Source organism: Microcaecilia unicolor, chromosome 3 (genome assembly GCF_901765095.1).
Source record: "Microcaecilia unicolor chromosome 3, aMicUni1.1, whole genome shotgun sequence".
Classification (NCBI taxonomy): domain Eukaryota; kingdom Metazoa; phylum Chordata; class Amphibia; order Gymnophiona; family Siphonopidae; genus Microcaecilia; species Microcaecilia unicolor.
In genome coordinates, this window is record NC_044033.1 from 215,118,110 (window position 1) to 215,141,103 (window position 22,994).

A 22,994-nucleotide genomic window follows, 5' to 3' on the forward strand; every position below is an offset into this window, starting at 1 on the left:
CGATTATTGTGTCGTGCAAAGAAATCGGATCACGTTATTCCATTATTTAGAAAAAATCATCGGTTGCTGGTAGTGCAAAGAATCACTTACAAAATTGCATTTATTGCTTTCAAAGCATTCAAAATGGGCTTGCCAGACTATCTTGCTGCTCTCACCATTCCATGCACTCCCTCACGGGTTCTCCAGTCTATTAACTCCAGGCTCCGCTCATTCTGCCTCGCCTCACCCTATGCTTGGAACAACCTTCCTGAGCCCTTACGCCAAGCCCCCTCCCTGCCCGTCTTCAAGTCTTTGCTTAAAGCCCACCTCTTCAATGCTGCGTTCGGCACCTAACCCTTACCGTTCAGTGAATCCAGACTGCCCCAATTTGACTGCCCCTGTCGGACCGACCGTTCACTTGTCTATTAGATTGTAAGCTCTTTGAGCAGGGACTGTCTCTCTTTGTTAAATTGTACAGTGCTGCGTAACCCTAGTAGCGCTCTAGAAATGTTAAGTAGTAGTAGTAGTATTAACAACTATCGTCTAATTCTTCCTAGTCCGAAAGAAGCATGACTTGAAACTACAAGATACTAACTCTGCTTTGTATTTTTTGGCTCCTTTCACCTGGAATAATTTGCTTTTGAACCTTCATTAAAAGAATTTAAAACTGTGCTAAGAATCTGGCTCTTTGGTCAGGCATTTGATACTGATCAAGGGAGTGGGTGAAGGTCTTTCTCTCTGGTAGTGGGTTCACTGTTGGACAGCTACTTACTGATTTAACCTTTGTTTTCTATCCTTTTTCTATACTGTGGTTCGGATGTTTAACTATATTGTATTCTCCTGTGTGTATGCTTATTGTCCTTTCAAAAAACTGAGGAGGTCTTTTACTTAGGTGTGCTGGCGTTTTTTGTGCATGTTAAAAATAGGTGCATGCTAAATGCTAAAGACACCTATGTATTCCTATGGGCATTTAGCGTGTGCCTATTTTTAACACGCAGAAAAAACGCCAGCACACCTAAGTAAAAGACCCTGTAACTAAATAAAAGGTAGTCAATGATGGTCAGGTGATGCCATCTCCAGGGTATTGCAGTAGATTCTCATGTGCAAGGCATGGGCCACTGTTAAAACTTGTACACTGTGAGAGTTGGAGGCAGTGAATGCTATTTCTTAATTGGTGATTGCTGTCCAATCAGGTTACTGATGACTGTGTACCTATAATGTTCTTCTGTATCTTAATTGGCTAAGCAGGGGCCACCCTGATTGGTTGAGGTATTTCCCCCTAGCCTCTGGCTGCCCCCTTCTGGTTCATTGTCTGATTGTCTGCTGTGCATGGTTTGCTCTGCTGTTCTGCCCCTCTCCTGTGTTCCTGAAGCTCTGCAATCCTCCTGGTCCTTCTTCTGTTTCTCCTGCTTGGTTATATTTGATTTTGTGTGAATCCTAACCTTGTTTGTCTTGTTTTTGTCTTGGACTCTACACAAGAAGGACACTGAAATTTCTTCTTTGTGGTTTTGATCTCTCGAATGTAGCATGAGACAAAGATCAAGAGAGAGAAAATCCAGTCTGAATTTGAGGAGCTCCACCAGTTTCTGAATGAGGAGCAGCAGAGCCTTCTCACAAGGCTGGAAGAGGAAGAGAAGGAGATTCTGCAGAAGATCTGGGATAATGTGACTCAAGTAGAACATCCAAATTCCTTTCTCAAGAACTTGATCTTGGACATAGAGGAGAAGTGTCAGCAGTCAGCAACTGAGTTACTGAAGGTGAGACTCCAGTATGGAGCTGGGCCCCCAATTCATCTGATATTTAATACCTAGAACAGAATCTTTGCCATTAACAAATGAATGTACCAGGTCCTATTGTTTCGCCTGTCAGTCTCTCATACTGTCAACCCCTGCTCCGTCTGCTCTCCCTCTTTCAGTGGTGTCTCATCTCCTTCATAGGCTCCAATGCCTTTCCAAGTCATTCCCCGTACAGCCGCTTCTATCTTCCACATTCTGCCATATGACTCACATGATCAGTCACTTTTTTCTTCAGCTGCTCTATCAAGAATTCCTGGTCAATAATAAAAAGCACACTGTGGAATCAATTGAAAAGCTCCAATTTATTTATTGATTTTGACTTAGCTCATCTGTTTCAGTTGTATCTCATGGTGAGTTATGGTTAGCTCTTTCCAAAAACAAGGGAGACGTGTATGTAATTCCAAATCTTTATTGGAAAACACCTAGGGCCCCTTTTACTAAGCCACGTAAGCGTCTACGTGAGCCCAACATGCTCCAAAATGGAGTTACCGCCCGAATACCGTGTGGTTTTTGCGGTAATTTAATTTTTGGCGCACGTCTGATACACACGTCTGAAAAATATTTTTTTTCGGACGCGCATAACGGATGCACGCCAAGTGGCATTTGAAGCGCGTAGGTCATTACCGCCCGGATTCTTTACCGCTAGGTCAATGGCTGGCAGTAAGGTATCAGACCCAAAAATGGACATACAACAATTTTGATTTTGCTGCACGTCCATTTTCAGGGAACATAAAAGAGACCTTTTTTTTTTTTTTTTTTTTTTAATGGAAGTTAATGGAAAATAAGATCAGGACTATGCCAATTTTTGTCAAGTTTTTTTTTTCCTTTCTCTTTTTAGAGTGACAAATCTCCTTAAGTCTGTTTGACTCCTCCCCCTTCTTTTTATGGTGGTCTAAGGAAGAGAAATAAGTTAAATATTTTTGACATATATGTTAGAATGGAATGTATTATATATATTTTGATTTTCCTTAAATAATTCTCTGTATTGCCTTACAAACTGGATTTGTTTGTATTATTATTTAAAATTAATAAATATTAAAAAAAAAAAAAAAAAAAAAAAGAGACCTTTTTTACAGGAGCGCTAAAAAATGGATTGGCACGTGCCCAAAACCCATGCGGAAACTGTACACTACCACAAGCCATTTTTCAGTGCGCCTTTGTAAAAGGATCCCCAAATGACTCAACACAGCTGCTGTGTTTTGGCACCAAAGCGCCTGCCTCAGGAGTCTTGAGGTATAATATTTATTTATTTAGATTTTGCTCACACCTTTTTCAGTATTAGATTGATGTTACCTTGTTTCAGATTATTAATATAAGGAACAATTGTAGTGTTGAAAATCATGGGTTTTCAACAGTACCTTTGTTCCTTGTATTAATAGCCTGAAACCAGGTAACATCAATCTATTATATCTCAAGACTCCTGAGGCAGGTGCTTTGGTGCCAAAACACAGCAGCTGTGTCGAGTCATTTGGTGTTTTCCAATAAAGATTTGGAATTACATACACGTCTCCCTTGTTGTTTGGAAAGAGCCAGCTTGTCCTACTCCCTCTCTCTCGTCCAATTGATTTTCATAGGAATCCTGTGCACCTCCACTTTTTTTTGCAGTTATATTCAGCTACAGTAAGGATTTTCCTGTCCCCAGAGGACTTCCAATCTCACTTTGTATTTGAGAGAATAGAGAGAAGGGAGGTGAGAGGTATGGGAGGTGGAAGAAACATGGTGAAGGGGGGGGGGGGGGGGGGAGCGGAGACAGGAAGATAAATTGTGGAGTAAGAAAAGGAGAGGAAATACCTCCAGTGAAGGTGAAGGGTAGAAAGGTACATCAAGAGAAGAGATCAAACCATACTGAAAGGGAGAAGAGGAGACACACAGAGACAAGAGAGAATGTGGAAAGAGATAAAAGGAAGAAAGATTGTAAGCCTTTTGGTGACAGGGAAATACCTAGATTGCCTGAATGTTAACTCACCTTGAGCTACTACTGAAAAGGATGTGAGACAAATGTAAAGAAATAAATACCCCTTCATGAGCCTGATAGATGTGCAGAAAATATGATACAGCTTGGAGGCCATTTCCGATAATTATTAGGTGGCCTAACTGCTCATATGTACCCATGAAATCTGTGCAGTCATGAAAAGTATCCTTGTCCCGATCACCGTAGACTGGTAAATTTGGTATGGATCAATGGAAGGCCAAAAAGATATTAAGTGATGTATGTGTGTATTTGTGGAACACAGTGGATCCTCAATAAATACCCGTTTGGGTCACTGAGAGGTTACTGGCGGATCTCAGAGCAGATTCATCCCTTGCTTCTCATTCCCAAGCAATCAATAGTAGTTTTCCCTAAGTCTGCCTGGCTACTGATTCGTTATGGACTTCTCCTCCAGGAACTTCTCTATATTACACGCTTTAATCTCCTCATCTTGTAACAAATTCCACAATGTAATTGTGCGTCAATGAAATGGAAAAAGACTTTCACTGATTTATTTTAAATGTGCTACTTGTTAGTTTCATGGAGTGTCACCTAGTTTGAAAAGATGAAAAAAAGAAAACTCACTCCCTATTTACCCATTCCACCCCACTCATGATTTTATAGATCTTATCATATCCCCTCTCTCGTCTTTTCTCCAGACTGAAGATTCCTAATATATTTTAACCTTTCTTTATAAGGGAACCCATTTCATCTCCTTTATTATGTTTGTCCTGACCTCAGGAAGGAGGTTTAGGCTTCTGAAAGCAAATCAAGAAATAAGTTAGTCCAATAAAAAGGTCCCTCCTTATTTTCCATTGCTGCTGTATAATCTGTAGGATATAAATGTAATAATCTGTCTTTTCTCCTCTAGGATGCAAAGGGCTACCCTGAGCAGGTACGGCTGTGTTCTAATCTCTCTCACTGTATAAGAAATAGCAGCCCTGTAATGTCACTGTGGGACCTGCACATCTGCACGGGACTGAGGGATGATGGGACACACTCTCACACACCTGTGCTGGCGAGAATCACGTGCTGTCCTATTCACTTCTTGGGTCAAGGGTCATGGATTTAATATACTGCCTTTCTGTGGTACCAGGGCCGCCGAGAGGGGGGGGCAAGGGGGGGACAAAATTCTCTCTCCTTCTCCTGCTCCCAGACCGCCAGTGCTGCAGTCCCCGGTCTCACCTGCCTGTCCTCGGCTCTGTCAATAGCCCCCCTCCGTCTGCCACCGTGGCTGGGCCCCCTGCATTCAAATCGGCAGCGCCTCACCTCCGTATGAAAGCGACAGATCGCCTCCCTTCGGGCCCCCCCTTCTCTGTGCCCCATCCTCGTGGAAACAGGAAGTGACGAGGGCGGGACACAGTGTGGGAAGGCCGGAAGGGAGGCGATGTGCCGCTTTCACACGGAGGTAGGCGCTGCCGATTTGAATGCAGGGGGCCCGGTCACGTTGGCGGACGGAGGGGGGTTGTCGACGGGGCTGGGGGTGGGCGGGTGAAGACTGGGGACTGCGGTGCCGGCGGCCTGAGAGCAGGAGAGGGAGGTGACAGTGGTAGGGATTGGGGGGGCAGCCTTGCCCCGGGCCCGGCTCAGTCTCTCGGCGGCCCTGTGTGGTACAACCAAAGTGGTTTACGTGACTTATATGGAGGTACTTCTTCACCCTGTTATCCTCACACTCCATAATATTAGAAACATAAACACTTGTGAGATATAGACTTAAAAGAATCTGAGGGGCTCTTTTGCTAATGCGTGCCTAAAAGTGGCCTGCGGTGGTTTGAATGCGTGCAGGTCAGTTTTCCAGCTTGCCTGGAAAAAAAGGCATTTTTTTTGTTGCCGAAACTGGATATGCGGCAAAATTAAAACCAGCGCGTGTCCATTTTTAGCCTGAGGCCTTATCGCCACCCACTGATTTAGCGGTGAGATCTCACACCCTAACCAGGCGGTAAGTGGCCAGCACGCGCAAACTGCCGATTACCGTTGGGTAAGCGCCACGCGGTAGAAAACAGAAAATATTTTCTACCGCGTGTTTTGGGCGTGCGTCCACCCTGCCACACGGTAGCCAGGTGATAGTATCAATTTGGTGCACATTGGATTCGCGTAGGCGCCTACACAGCTTAGTAAAAGGTCCCCTAAATTATTACTAGCACTAAATTAATTCAGCAGGGTTTGAGAATGTGTTCTCTTTTTTTCTTTCTCTGGGTTAAGTCCTGTTTGTAGTTACGTCAGGTAACAAGGGTATCTCTCCTTCCTTATTTATTATTTTAAGTATTTAAAAAAAATTGTAGACCGCACTGTCTTACAATTCAAGGCGGTTTCCAAAATACCTACACAATAATATCTTTACAAATAACACCTCTCTGTCCCCAGGGACTCTTGAGCTGGGGATGGACATCTCCCAGGATAAACTTGTCTTTACTTTTAGGTGTCATTCAGAGGAGTTTCCAAGACCAGAGTCTGTTTGTACTGAAATGAAAATCTGTTTCCATCTGATGTTCCCTAGGCAATATTTTATTGTGAAGAAAATGCTCAGGAGACATGAAGGTAAAGATCCATTCATAAGACTGTAATTCATTAGCAAAGAAATAAATTAGATACTGATACTGTGTATAATCAGTCAGTATTGCTAAAGTAATTATTTTTTTGTCATATCTTAATTTTAATTTTTCATTCTGTTTTTCAGGAAAACTTTCTACTGAATTGGGTAAGAATTTATCAGTTGTATTGTTTCATATTTAAAAATCTTTTTTTTTGAAGTGTGTCTCTACTAGCGTTTCTTTTAGGTAATGCTAATGGTAAATTGGTTTTCTATCCAGCTATTACCTTGCAGTTCTAAGCGGGTTACAACTTTTTAAGAAGCCAGTTTCATTTAACTGGGAAGAAGGGGCATAATAATAAATTTAGTATTTAAGAAAAAATAGTAGATCAGTAATTAGTGTGGGATACATATTTCTGAAACAAAAGGGTTTTCAAATGTTTCTTAAAAAGGATATAGGACTGAAGTTTATATATATATATTAATATTAAAAGTGTATAGTATAAACCAAAGATCAATCTATATTTTCTTTATTTGATGTAATTACTCACATTCTCTCTTCATGAAGTGGACTTTAACCTTCATTATGGTTATATTGATTGTTTTCTGTTCTGTTTGCATTATTGCCTTTGGATTTAGTCTTTTTCTTTTTCATATTTCTTGCATAAATACTTTCATCAAATTAAGTTGCTGATATATGATTCTCAACGTGTGGAGATTTTTCTTCAATGGAGGAAAAAGGCTTCAGATGCTCGGCTAAAGATTACTTATGTAAGTTACTTTTGTGCCAGGCGGGCTTCCTCATCAGCCTTTAAAAACCTCCAACCTCCACTATTTATTGTTTTCTTTCTTTTTTTATATGTTGCTGTTTATTTGCTAATATTTTTTTGTAACTAACTTTATACAGTCGTATCTATAATTCACTTTCAAGATAGTATAATTTAAAGTTACTTAGCTTTATTTCTTTATTGTTGGCATAGGTCTGCTAAAGTTAGCATACTGGGAAAGACCAAAGGTCCATCAAGCCCAGCATCCTATTTCCAACAGCGGCCAATCCAGGTCACAAATACCTGGCAGGATCCCCAAAAAAGTACAAAACATTTTATGCTGCTTATCCCTGAAATAGTGGATTTTCTCCAAGTCCATTTAATAATGGTCTATGGACTTTTCCTTTAGGAAGCCGTCCAAATCTTTTTAAAACTCCGCTAAGCTAACCGCCTTTACCACATTCTCTGGCAACGAATTCCAGAGTTTAATTACACGTTGAGTGAAGAAAACTTTTTTCCGATTCGTTTTAAATTTACGACATTGCAGCTTCATTGCATCCCCCGTTGTCCTAGTATTTTTGGAAAGCATAAACAGACGCTTCACATTTACCCGTTCAAATCCACTCATTATTTTATAGACCTCTATCATATTTCCGTCAGCCGCCTTTTCTCCAAGCTGAAGAGCCCTGGCCGCTTTAGCCTTTCCTCATAGGGAAGTCGTCCCAATCCCTTTATCATTACATAAGTAATCATTTAGCAGAGCATCTGAGCCTTTTTCCTCCGTTGAAGAAAAATCTCCACACGTTGAGAATCATATATCAGCAACTTAATTCGATGATAGATTTGGAAGAGACTCTTTCCAAAGTTGCAGGCCATTAAGAGAGTGCAAATAAATACTTTCTGCAAATTCAAATTAAAAAATAAAAAGAAAGAAAACTAAAACAACCCCTCCCCCCAATAATGCAGCCGAGGTGACTTGAACAAATATAGGAACCCTTTTTCTTAGCAGCAGTAAAAGTGGCCTGTGGTAGCATAGGTGTATGTATTGGGCGTGCACCGGGCTAGTTTTTACCGCATCTACAAAAAAGGGCTTTTTTTTTAATGGGACGGGAAAAGGGCCTGCGGTAAAAACCAGCACACGCCCAAAACAGGCCTGAGCCCTTAACACAACCCATTGATCTAGTGGTAAAGGCTCACACGCTACACACGTGGTGACCGGTTGGCGCACACCAAGTGCCAGTTACCGCCGGAACGGGTGCGAGTAGGAGGAAATAAATAAATAATTAATCCACGTGTTATGGGCACACACCAAATCTGAAATTACCACCAGGAGGGTGCGCTAGCCTGGCGGTAGTCTCATTTGGGCACGTGCTGAATGCGTGTAGAGCCTACCGTGGCTTAGTAAAAGGGCCCCATAACCCATTAAGGTATAGTCAGTGATCTCAAAGAATAGCGTCCGTTCTGTCAGCCACCACCATTGTCCCTTTTATTCTGAAGCTTCCAAGCATGGTAAAGATCCCATACTTTATGAAAGCCAGTTAGCTGACTATTCCTAAGTACAGTCAGTTACATTATCTGATAAACACAGTCCAGTTTGCAGAGAACTACTGTCATTGTATCTTACTGGCTGTAGTTCCGACTTCACTCTGAGGGGCTTAACGTATAGCAGACAATATTCAGCCTTAGCTGCATGTCAACTTCAGCGTTTGTTGATTTGTCGCGAGATAGAATGCATAGAGAATTCAACTCCTAGGGAAGGTGGGATGGACCTGGTAATCTAGGGAGGGTGGTGGTGTGATAGAATCACATCCAGGATAATTGGGTTAAGGCAGTTTCAGTCTGAAATACAAGTCCCAGAAGGCATTGCAGGCAAGGAGCCAGAGGGTGAGATGAAGAACCCGGACTGGACTCCTAGTTGCAATAGGGGAAGACATGGGTGTAAGCTGGCAGGATATGTAGATCGGCTGCCACTAGGGGGAAAGAGAGATAGGAAACCCTGTGTGCAGGAGCTCATCATTAGTCTAATGCTTAACTCAGCTGGTATGGGTGTGGGGGAAGGCAGGAATTGATTAGGCAGGTGGGAAGGACTCCCAAGAGAGAGGGAGGGAAGAAGTTAGAGTGAAGCAGATGCAGGCTGAAAATCCTTGGGTAAGAGAAGTCCCTAAAGTTGTGCAGGCTGAAAACCCTTGGGTAATAGAGGTCCCTAAAGTATTGAATCTACCAGTGAAGCAGATGCGGGGTGGAATCCCTTGGGTATGAGAAGTCCCTAAAGTATGGAACTCATTATGAAGGTAAAGAGAGTAGAAACTGCTGCTTTGTGGTTTAACTGTGATGATGAACTGAATGAACTGCTTTTATTTGGAATTGAACCACTGTTATTGTGCCCTGGATAAAGAGCCCAGACTGGAGCTGACTGTGAGTCTATATTGAATCCTGATATGTGCTGATAGCCTACTGCTTAAAGGGGACTATTTGCCACACACTTTCAGGTGGCTTACAGTATATGTGCTTAAGATTGAAGGTGAATGCTGCTGTTGGAATTGTGTATCAGGTCTACTAGAAACCTGCATGGAATAAATTCCTTAAGACTGAAGTTGCTTGTGGACATTTATTTATTGACTGTACTGGGAGCCTGTGGCTGGAGGAGTTTGTTCTATCCTTGGCTGCACTTAGAGGACCCTGGTTACAGTGGATATGTGGAATGCCCTCCCGCAGGAGGTGGTGGAGATAAAAACTGTAATGGAATTCAAATATGCGTGGGATACACACAAAGGAATCCTGTTTAGAAGGAATGGATCCTCAGAAGCTTAGTGGAGATTGGGTGGCAACGCCGGTAATTGGGAAACAAAATGGGAGCCGGGCAGACTTCTACGGTCTATGTTCTGATTGTGACTAAATAGATAGGGATGGGCTGGAGTGTAAATTTTTTATTTTATTTTTGTTACATTTGTACCCCGCACTTTTCCCACTCATGGCAGGCTCAATGTGGCTTTCATGGGGCAATGGAGGGTTAGGTGACTTGCCCAGAGTCAAAGTAGCTGCACTGGGAATTGAACCCAGTTCCCCAGGATCAAAGTCTGCTGCACTAACCACTAGGCTACTCCTCCACCTCCAAGTGGAGTGTAAATTTTAAGGGGTTTCAACGTTAACTCCAGAACTTAGTCCATGAACAGTGCTGTGCCCTGAGAAAGGCGAGGACAAATCAAACTCGGGTGTACATATAAAGTATCACATACCATGTAGCAGTGGCGTTCCTAGGGGCGCTGACACCCGGGGCGGATCGCCGATGCGCCCTGCCCCCCCAGAACAGTGTGACCCCCCTCCCCCGGCAAAATAACCTGGGTGCAGCACGACCCCCCGGCAAAAGAACCCCCCTGGGTGCACACCGCTGGGGGGGGGGGGTGGCGCGCACCTGTGGGCTCTTCGTTTCCATGCTCCCTCTGCCTCAGAACAGGAAGTAACCCCCCCAGCGGCGTGCACCTGGGGCGGACCGCCCCCACCCCTCCCCCTTGGTATGCCACTGCCATGTAGAATGAGTATCTTGTTGGGCAGGAGGGATGGACCGTACAGGTCTTTATCTGCTGTCATTTACTATATTACTATGTTACTATCAGGCTTATTTTCGAAAGAGAAGGGCACCCATCTTTCGACACAAATCGAGAGATGGGCGTCCTTCTCCCAGGGTCGCCCAAATTGGCATAATCGAAAGCCGATTTTGGGCATCCTCAACTGCTTTCCATCGTGGAGACGACCAAAGTTCACGGGGGCGTGCCTAACACATGGGCATCCTCAACCGATAATGGAAAAAAGAAGAGCATCCCTGACGAGCACTTGGGCGACTTTACTTGGTCCATTTTTGTTACGACCAAGCCTCAAAAAGGTGCCCGAACTGACCAGATGACCACCGGAGGGAATCGGGGATGACCTCCTCTTACTCCCCCAGTGGCCACCAACCTCCTCCCACCCTAAAAAAAACACTTTTTAAATATTTTTTGCCAGCCTCTATGCCAGCATCAAATGTCAAACCCAGCTCCATCACAGCAGTATGCAGGTCCCTGGAGCAGTTTTTGTTGGTTGCAGTGGACATCAGGCAGGCAGACCCAGGCCCATTCCTCCCCTACCTGTTATACTTGTGGTGGTAAATGTGAGCCCTCCAAAACCCACCACAAACCCACTGTATCCACATCTAGGTGCCCCCCTTCATCCCTAAGGGCTATGGTAGTGGTGTACAGTTGTGGGGAGTGGGTTTTGGGGGGCTCAGCACACAAGGTAAGGGAGCTATGCACCTGGGAGCAATTTGTGAAGTCCACTGCAGTGCCCTCTAGGGTGCCCGGTTGGTGTCCTGGCATGTCAGGGGGACCAGTACACTACGAATGCTGGCTCCTCCCATGACCAAATGGCTTGGATTTGGTCGTTTTTGAGATGGGCGTCCTCAGTTTCCATTATTGCCGAAAATCGGGGATGTGAAACAAAAAAGAGCGGAAGCTGTCCAGAAAGACCAGACTGAATCCACAAATGTAAAAGCCAAAATAGTTTATTGTGACCCAACACGGTCCATGTTTCGGCCAAAGGCCTTCTTCAGGGGTCTAAAATAAGGATACAACATATATAATATAAACATGACATAATGACACAATAAAAACAATTGAAAATCAATTTATGTATAATAGAATTAACTTTGGAACAACATTTAATTTTAAGAAAAGTGTATATATATATATATAATTAATCGCAGGTAAGTTTTACCAATAAATTGTGTTAGATAAAATTTAATAAAATATGTTACACTTATTTATATTTTGAATAGTGTTTAGGTAAGATATGTATAATGATATTTATACAGATTATATCATATATTCATAATATGTAATACACATGCAGGGAAAATACAAGGTTGTAATGATATATGCTACATTAAATAATAAGGCATATTGAAAACATGAAAAAAAAAAAAAATATATATAGTGTATATAATTAAATACATATAGAGATACAGACATAGAGGTAAGTATATATAAAAAGATGATAGTGGCTGGCTACGCAGACCATGTGTTTTAATCCATAAATTTGAATGAATATAAATAAATAAACATACCTTCAAACTGGCTTATACTGATGTTCATCCAAAAATAGCTCACAAAAAATGAGGAAATCTTCAAACTGGCTTACACTGATATTCATCCGAGAGAACTCACAAAGAGTGAGAAATTCTGGGTAAAGATATGAAATTAAATAATAATAATCAAATTTAAAATATAATTATTTTAATTTTAAAAAATTATTATATCCAAGGTGTTTTTAAATACAAAAATTTGAATATAAATTTTAAAATATAAATAGTTTATAGATTGAAAAGTGTACTCGGAAATGATAGTCGAAATAAGCGCTAGTGCTACTGACATTAGTGTTATTTGGATAACGGTTAATGAGACCATATTTAAAAAGTTCCGTTTTTCTAACGATATCCACTATAGGTTTAACTTTAATGTTCAACAGTAATTTAGATAGTTGGTGAGAAGAGCTTAAAATCCAAACAGCGTTTTTAATTAAGCTCAAACAGTGTATTTAAAGAACAAACCTATAAAGGTGTTACTTATAAGGAAAAGGAAGTTGTTGATATAAAGATATGCACATAGACTTACTCATGCATTAAAAGCCAACAGTGGCAAATATTGGAATGGACGAAACACAAGTTGTCGGAAAGATATCTTAACGAAATTTGGGAAATTAAGAACTTGCCGCTGATACAATCAAAGCGAGTGAATCAGTACTGTTTGTATAGGCGTTGAAAAACAGCGATGGTAAGTCAGCTGTTATTTGTGATAAAAAGGCTGACATCGTAGGTAATGTGAACTTCACATAAGGGTCTATAATGGCTTAGATTCGCAATATTTAAAAGAAAATACGATGACGCTTGGAGCGTCTCAGTCAATTGATGACATGTGTAAAATAATAGAAATTGAAGGGTTCGGTGTCTTGAAATGTCATTGTAATGAAATTACCATAATTGTAACCAATTATTGAGTAGGTCTATAGGATATTATATTTAAATGTATGAAGTATTTAAAAACGAGCAGTGAAAATATGCAGGTGTATATCTAAACTAAAAATAAAAATAAAAAGGCTAGTTATGACCGTTAAAGATGAACGATCATCAATACTATCTATTGGCGTATCATATAGTGATATTGTAGAGTCAAACAAATTGAAAATGTTAACGGGTGCTAAGTATATAGGAATATAGATTTTAAATTTAATCTACATGGACTTGCTCATACATTAAAAGCCAACGATAGCAAATATTGAAAGGACAAAACGCAAACTGTCAGAAGGATATCTTAAAGAAATTTTGAAAATTAAAAACTTACCGCTAATGCGATCAAAACGAGTGAGTCAGTGCTCTTTGTATAGACGTTGAAAAACAGCGATGGTAAGTCAGCTGTTATTTATAATGTAGAGGCTGACGTCGCGGATGATGTGAGCTACACAAAAGGGCCTATGAATGGCTAAGATTCACAATATTTGAAAGAAAATACGATGACGCTTGGAACGTCTCAGTCAATTAGTAACATATGTAGAATGGTAGAAATTGAAGGGTGAAATTACCACAATTATAACCAATTATTAGGCAAGTCTATGGAATATATATAGTCAAATGTATGAAGTTTTTTGAAAAACACGAGCAGTGGAAATATGCGAGTATATATCTAAGCTAAAGATCAAGAATAAGGATACAAACATTTAGGGCTAGTTATGACCGTAAAAAATGAACGATCGTTTATTCTATCTGCATGTCCTATAGTAATATTGTAAAATCAAACAAGTTGAGAATGTTAACGGATGCTAATTGTAAATTTTATTCACCAAAATGATGCTAAATCAATTAGATATATATATGGATTGGAAAAATCGCACATCAAATAATTTTAAGTAAAAACAAATCGTAAATAATTATATAAATGTAAAAGTATATATATATTTAAAAAAAAAAAAAAAAATTTGTGAGGAGTATAATAAAAGAAAGTGATTGATAAGATAAAATAAATGATGTCTGCCATATTACACTATAAGCCAGCCATGGATAAATGTTTTAAAAAAGTTATAAGAATGAACGAATGAAAAACCTAAGCATTCTATTATATATATACATAATATTGTTATATCTTATATGTATATATTTGCATTTAAAAACAATAATAATAGGTTGAAGGAGTACTGCGGGAAGTGGGTCAAGGTTATTATATAGATGTGTGTTATGAGATTATGTTATAAAATAAAAATTTTATTATAAAATCAAAATTGTGACCAAATAGAGAAAAGTTTGGAGAATGAAAATTAAAAGTAAAAACCAATTATATTAAGATGAATTGAATCTAAGCCAGGTTCAAGGGATACGTCTACATTCAATAAAATATGAGCTAATGCTATTATATGAATACATTTTATAAAAAATGTATAAGTTCTAATTCTTTATTTAAACCTTTCGGGATTACAGAATCCAATTCATAAATAGCACGTTGTTCTGCTTTAAGAAGTGTGTTGTCTAAATTTCCACCTCTCCAGCCACTTTTGAAGGTCTTAAAAATAAAGAATTTTATATCTTCACATTTATGTTCAGCCTGTATCCAATGGTCAACCAAGGGTGCTGTTTTAATTTGTCTCTTGATACAGCTACGGTGTTCTATAATTCTAGCCTTAATCATCCTACTTGTCTTACCAACATATATTAGACTACATGGGCATAAAATAATATATACTACATTTGCTGTTTGACAATTGCTATTGAAATTGAGTTTATAACATTTTTTTGTGGTAGGGTGGACAAATTCTTGAAGAGTTAGTGCATGTATATGTACAGACTGAGCATTTGTTGCACGGTTGATGACCTACCTTATCCTCAGCTGTTCTATCGAGTGTTGGAAGAGCAGAGGGGACTAAAAGATCCTTCAAATTTGGGTTCCTTGAGAGAGCAAACGTTGGTGTAATATTGCTAAAACAGGGTAGTGTCTGTATGATATGCCAATGTTTCTTGATGATGTCTTTAAATTGATGGCTAAATGATGAAAAACGGAGGTTACATACAATTTCTGGAATTCCCTTGGTCTTATTGCCAGTCTGTAAAAGGTCTTGTCTTGTTCTATTGCATGCTCTATTAAACCCTTTCTTAACGCATGCTTTGGGGTATCCCCTTTGAATAAATCTTTCTGTGAGATTTTTTGATTGTTCCAAGAAATCTTCTGTATTGGCACATATACGTTTTAGTCTCAAGAACTGGCAAAAAGGTAAATTGTCTTTCAGTGCACGATTATGGTAGCTAGTGTAATGTAGATAGCAATTGCGGTCTGTAGGTTTTCTATATAGTGATGTGGTCAGCCAATATTTTTCTTTCCGAACCAGCACGTCTAAAAATGATATGCATTCAGTACTAGATTGTATTTTGAACTTCAAATTGGTGTCTAAACTGTTAAGCCAACCATGGAACTCGTTAAGTGATTCTATATTGCCCTTCCACAGGATGAAAATGTCGTCGATGTATCTTTTGTATAATTTAATCTCTTCTTTATATGGATGATCATTAAGGAACAAGCTTTCAAATCTAGCGACATATAGATTAGCTATATCGGGGGCCATACTGGCCCCCATAGCTGTGCCTTTGATCTGTAGATAAAAATTGCCATTGAAAGCAAAATAATTTTTAGTAAGGGCTATGGTGGCTAAAGTCATAATGAGACGATTGGGGATCCTGTTATTGGTTTTCCTATCTCTGATGGTTTCTTCAATGATAGTTAACGCTTCTAACTGTGGGATATTTGTGTATAACGATTCAATGTCTAAGGTGACTAACATTAATCCCTCCAAGTCGCCATCGTACTCTTCGAGTATATTAATAAAGTGTGCTGTATCTCGTACATAAGATTTGATCAGTGGAATATATGGTCTAAGAAAAAAATCAGTGAAAATAGATAACGGCTCTAGAATGGAGCCATTACCTGAAATGATAGGGCGTCCAGGGGGGTTCTCCAAATTCTTGTGAATCTTAGGTAAAATATAAATCGTAGGAATGGTAGGATGTTCGTTTATTAAAAATTGTTTCTCTTTGATAGTTAAATATCCCATCTTACCAGCGTATTCAACTACTTCAATAATATCATTTTTTAAAGATTCAGTTGGGTTTTCTTGGAGAGGAATGTAAAATTCTGTGTCATTCAACTGCCGCATAATTTCGGAAATGTATGACGTCCTATCCATAATGACCAACCCTCCACCCTTATCTGCAGGTTTGATGACTATATTGCGATTGGATGCCAGAGATCGTAGGGCTATATTTTCTGCTCTAGTTAAGTTGTGAAATGGAGTTCTAGTGCCACTATTCTCTAGAGAAGTGATGTCTCTAAGGACCACTTCATGAAAGGCTTTAATAATCGGGTCTGCTGGGCCTGGAGGGACCCATTTAGATTGCCTTTTCACAACAGACGTGTCAATGTTGGAAGTAGAATTGGTGGAGAAGAAATGTTTAATTTGTAGTCTCCTTTGTAATTTGAACAGATCTATGCGCGTTTGTAGAGCATCATAATTGGATGTGGGAGAGAAGGAGAGGCCTTTCTGCAATATATGATTTTCTGAGTCTGTAAGATGGTATTGAGATAAATTGAAAATGGGAATTTGATCTACCAACGGGGTCGGAGGTCTCTGGGTCTTCCGCCCCTGCCTCTGCCTCTGCTTCTTCCACGACCTCTGTGGTAAGGAAAGTTGTTGTATATTGGAGGTATTGACCCTACAATTCCATAGACTTGCCTAATAATTGGTTATAATTGTGGTAATTTCACCCTTCAATTTCTACCATTCTACATATGTTACTAATTGACTGAGACGTTCCAAGCGTCATCGTATTTTCTTTCAAATATTGTGAATCTTAGCCATTCATAGGCCCTTTTGTGTAGCTCACATCATCCGCAACGTCAGCCTCTACATTATAAATAACAGCTGACTTACCATCGCTGTTTTTCAACGTCTATACAAAGAGCACTGACTCACTCGTTTTGATCGCATTAGCGGTAAGTTTTTAATTTTCAAAATTTCTTTAAGATATCCTTCTGACAGTTTGCGTTTTGTCCTTTCAATATTTGCTATCGTTGGCTTTTAATGTATGAGCAAGTCCATGTAGATTAAATTTAAAATCTATATTCCTATATACTTAGCACCCGTTAACATTTTCAATTTGTTTGACTCTACAATATCACTATATGATACGCCAATAGATAGTATTGATGATCGTTCATCTTTAACGGTCATAACTAGCCTTTTTATTTTTATTTTTAGTTTAGATATACACCTGCATATTTTCACTGCTCGTTTTTAAATACTTCATACATTTAAATATAATATCCTATAGACCTACTCAATAATTGGTTACAATTATGGTAATTTCATTACAATGACATTTCAAGACACCGAACCCTTCAATTTCTATTATTTTACACATGTCATCAATTGACTGAGACGCTCCAAGCGTCATCGTATTTTCTTTTAAATATTGCGAATCTAAGCCATTATAGACCCTTATGTGAAGTTCACATTACCTACGATGTCAGCCTTTTTATCACAAATAACAGCTGACTTACCATCGCTGTTTTTCAACGCCTATACAAACAGTACTGATTCACTCGCTTTGATTGTATCAGCGGCAAGTTCTTAATTTCCCAAATTTCGTTAAGATATCTTTCCGACAACTTGTGTTTCGTCCATTCCAATATTTGCCACTGTTGGCTTTTAATGCATGAGTAAGTCTATGTGCATATCTTTATATCAACAACTTCCTTTTTCCTTATAAGTAACACCTTTATAGGTTTGTTCTTTAAATACACTGTTTGAGCTTAATTAAAAACGCTGTTTGGATTTTAAGCTCTTCTCACCAACTATCTAAATTACTGTTGAACATTAAAGTTAAACCTATAGTGGATATCGTTAGAAAAACGGAACTTTTTAAATATGGTCTCATTAACCGTTATCCAAATAACACTAATGTCAGTAGCACTAGCGCTTATTTCGACTATCATTTCCGAGTACACTTTTCAATCTATAAACTATTTATATTTTAAAATTTATATTCAAATTTTTGTATTTAAAAACACCTTGGATATAATAATTTTTTAAAATTAAAATAATTATATTTTAAATTTGATTATTATTATTTAATTTCATATCTTTACCCAGAATTTCTCACTCTTTGTGAGTTCTCTCGGATGAATATCAGTGTAAGCCAGTTTGAAGATTTCCTCATTTTTTGTGAGCTATTTTTGGATGAACATCAGTATAAGCCAGTTTGAAGGTATGTTTATTTATTTATATTCATTCAAATTTATGGATTAAAACACATGGTCTGCGTAGCCAGCCACTATCATCTTTTTATATATACTTACCTCTATGTCTGTATCTCTATATGTATTTAATTAAATACACTATATATTTTTTTTTTTTTTTCATGTTTTCAATATGCCTTATTATTTAATGTAGCATATATCATTACAACCTTGTATTTTCCCTGCATGTGTATTACATATTATGAATATATGATATAATCTGTATAAATATCATTATACATATCTTACCTAAACACTATTCAAAATATAAATAAGTGTAACATATTTTATTAAATTTTATCTAACACAATTTATTGGTAAAACTTACCTGCGATTAATTATATATATATATATACACTTTTCTTAAAATTAAATGTTGTTCCAAAGTTAATTCTATTATACATAAATTGATTTTCAATTGTTTTTATTGTGTCATTATGTCATGTTTATATTATATATGTTGTATCCTTATTTTAGACCCCTGAAGAAGGCCTTTGGCCGAAACATGGACCGTGTTGGGTCACAATAAACTATTTTGGCTTTTACATTTGTGGATTCAGTCTGGTCTTTCTGGACAGCTTCCGCTCTTTTTTGTTTCACTTTGTCGTTTTGCGGGAGACCTTTGGACTCTCTTTCGTGCTGTTCTCAGGACTTTGTGTCCCTCTCCAAGTCCCAACATGACCTTTCTTCCATGGGAAGATCTCCTTAGTTTCTCAGGAGACCATATTAATGGATTACTACAATCACAACCACCATTTATTGAAGAAGATGACACTCAAACAGACTCTACTTTGTTAGAAAGATGGTCCAATTTGATTTTACAACAAAAGAATGCAATTAAACTGGACTTGCACTATTCATTTCTTTTAGAATACTGCAGGCAGCAGAGGATTCCCCGTGGCTTAAGGATCATGAAAGGACCTACCATTTTCCAGGATGACCAGTCTTTTTTGGACAACTGGTGCAAAATTTTGAACAAATGTTCATTGGATCTTATGATTCTTCTCATAGAGACAGCAAAAAAGAAAGCAGAAGATCTTAAAAGTGTACTCCAAAAGGATTTGGAGTCCCTTGAAAAAGATGATAAACATTTTAACAATATCATTTTAGATGTGAATAATCGCAGTAAGAATTTTAGACAAGAATTAAAGCAAGGTAAGATGGAAAAATTCAAGCGGGATATCGATGATTACCGCAGCGGCCCAGTATACCCATGGGCCAAAGCGAAGGTAAAGTATCAAGCTAAAAGACCAAGAAGACCACCATCTTATGCAGGGAAACATGGTGGTCCCTATAGACAATCTAATAAAATAGATACTCAGTATAATAAAAACAATATAACAGTTCAGGCTGAGGTACATCAGAATATGGAAGGGGCCTCAAGATCAGTTGACAGAGGAAGGAGCTGTAAGAGAATTAGAAGTATGTCTGATGATGAGCCCTTTACATCTCCCCCATCCAGTCCCTCAGTACCAACCACTTCAACACACCCTTTTTTAGAACATCTTTGGCAAGAGAATTATCCCCGGAGGGACAGATACAATTCCATTGTAGGGTCAATACCTCCAATATACAACAACTTTCCTTACCACAGAGGTCGTGGAAGAAGCAGAGGCAGAGGCAGGGGCGGAAGACCCAGAGACCTCCGACCCCGTTGGTAGATCAAATTCCCATTTTCAATTTATCTCAATACCATCTTACAGACTCAGAAAATCATATATTGCAGAAAGGCCTCTCCTTCTCTCCCACATCCAATTATGATGCTCTACAAACGCGCATAGATCTGTTCAAATTACAAAGGAGACTACAAATTAAACATTTCTTCTCCACCAATTCTACTTCCAACATTGACACGTCTGTTGTGAAAAGGCAATCTGAATGGGTCCCTCCAGGCCCAGCAGACCCGATTATTAAAGCCTTTCATGAAGTGGTCCTTAGAGACATCACTTCTCTAGAGAATAGTGGCACTAGAACTCCATTTCACAACTTAACTAGAGCAGAAAATATAGCCCTACGATCTCTGGCATCCAATCGCAATATAGTCATCAAACCTGCAGATAAGGGTGGAGGGTTGGTCATTATGGATAGGACGTCATACATTTCCGAAATTATGCGGCAGTTGAATGACACAGAATTTTACATTCCTCTCCAAGAAAACCCAACTGAATCTTTAAAAAATGATATTATTGAAGTAGTTGAATACGCTGGTAAGATGGGATATTTAACTATCAAAGAGAAACAATTTTTAATAAACGAACATCCTACCATTCCTACGATTTATATTTTACCTAAGATTCACAAGAATTTGGAGAACCCCCCTGGACGCCCTATCATTTCAGGTAATGGCTCCATTCTAGAGCCGTTATCTATTTTCACTGATTTTTTTTCTTAGACCATATATTCCACTGATCAAATCTTATGTACGAGATACAGCACACTTTATTAATATACTCGAAGAGTACGATGGCGACTTGGAGGGATTAATGTTAGTCACCTTAGACATTGAATCGTTATACACAAATATCCCACAGTTAGAAGCGTTAACTATCATTGAAGAAACCATCAGAGATAGGAAAACCAATAACAGGATCCCCAATCGTCTCATTATGACTTTAGCCACCATAGCCCTTACTAAAAATTATTTTGCCTTCAATGGCAATTTTTATCTACAGATCAAAGGCACAGCTATGGGGGCCAGTATGGCCCCCGATATAGCTAATCTATATGTCGCTAGATTTGAAAGCTTGTTCCTTAATGATCATCCATATAAAGAAGAGATTAAATTATACAAAAGATACATCGACGACATTTTCATCCTGTGGAAGGGCAATATAGAATCACTTAACGAGTTCCATGGTTGGCTTAACAGTTTAGACACCAATTTGAAGTTCAAAATACAATCTAGTACTGAATGCATATCATTTTTAGACGTGCTGGTTCGGAAAGAAAAATATTGGCTGACCACATCACTATATAGAAAACCTACAGACCGCAATTGCTATCTACATTACACTAGCTACCATAATCGTGCACTGAAAGACAATTTACCTTTTTGCCAGTTCTTGAGACTAAAACGTATATGTGCCAATACAGAAGATTTCTTGGAACAATCAAAAAATCTCACAGAAAGATTTATTCAAAGGGGATACCCCAAAGCATGCGTTAAGAAAGGGTTTAATAGAGCATGCAATAGAACAAGACAAGACCTTTTACAGACTGGCAATAAGACCAAGGGAATTCCAGAAATTGTATGTAACCTCCGTTTTTCATCATTTAGCCATCAATTTAAAGACATCATCAAGAAACATTGGCATATCATACAGACACTACCCTGTTTTAGCAATATTACACCAACGTTTGCTCTCTCAAGGAACCCAAATTTGAAGGATCTTTTAGTCCCCTCTGCTCTTCCAACACTCGATAGAACAGCTGAGGATAAGGTAGGTCATCAACCGTGCAACAAATGCTCAGTCTGTACATATACATGCACTAACTCTTCAAGAATTTGTCCACCCTACCACAAAAAAATGTTATAAACTCAATTTCAATAGCAATTGTCAAACAGCAAATGTAGTATATATTATTTTATGCCCATGTAGTCTAATATATGTTGGTAAGACAAGTAGGATGATTAAGGCTAGAATTATAGAACACCGTAGCTGTATCAAGAGACAAATTAAAACAGCACCCTTGGTTGACCATTGGATACAGGCTGAACATAAATGTGAAGATATAAAATTCTTTATTTTTAAGACCTTCAAAAGTGGCTGGAGAGGTGGAAATTTAGACAACACACTTCTTAAAGCAGAACAACGTGCTATTTATGAATTGGATTCTGTAATCCCGAAAGGTTTAAATAAAGAATTAGAACTTATACATTTTTTATAAAATGTATTCATATAATAGCATTAGCTCATATTTTATTGAATGTAGACGTATCCCTTGAACCTGGCTTAGATTCAATTCATCTTAATATAATTGGTTTTTACTTTTTAATTTTCATTCTCCAAACTTTTCTCTATTTGGTCACAATTTTGATTTTATAATAAAATTTTTATTTTATAACATAATCTCATAACACACATCTATATAATAACCTTGACCCACTTCCCGCAGTACTCCTTCAACCTATTATTATTGTTTTAAATGCAAATATATACATATAAGATATAACAATATTATGTATATATATAATAGAATGCTTAGGTTTTTCATTCGTTCATTCTTATAACTTTTTAAAACATTTATCCATGGCTGGCTTATAGTGTAATATGGCAGACATCATTTATTTTATCTTATCAATCACTTTCTTTATTATACTCCTCACAAATTTTTTTTTTTTTTTTAAATATATATATACTTTTACATTTATATAATTATTTACGATTTGTTTTTACTTAAAATTATTTGATGTGCGATTTTTCCAATCCATATATATATCTAATTGATTTAGCATCATTTTGGTGAATAAAATTTACAATTAGCATCCGTTAACATTCTCAACTTGTTTGATTTTACAATATTACTATAGGACATGCAGATAGAATAAACGATCGTTCATTTTTTACGGTCATAACTAGCCCTAAATGTTTG

At 38.3% G+C, this 22,994-nt stretch overlaps 1 pseudogene; it reads left to right on the top strand.

The window, feature by feature from the left end:
- Positions 1-22,994, top strand: part of LOC115466299 — a 43,541-nt pseudogene that overhangs the window by 14,649 nt on the left and 5,898 nt on the right.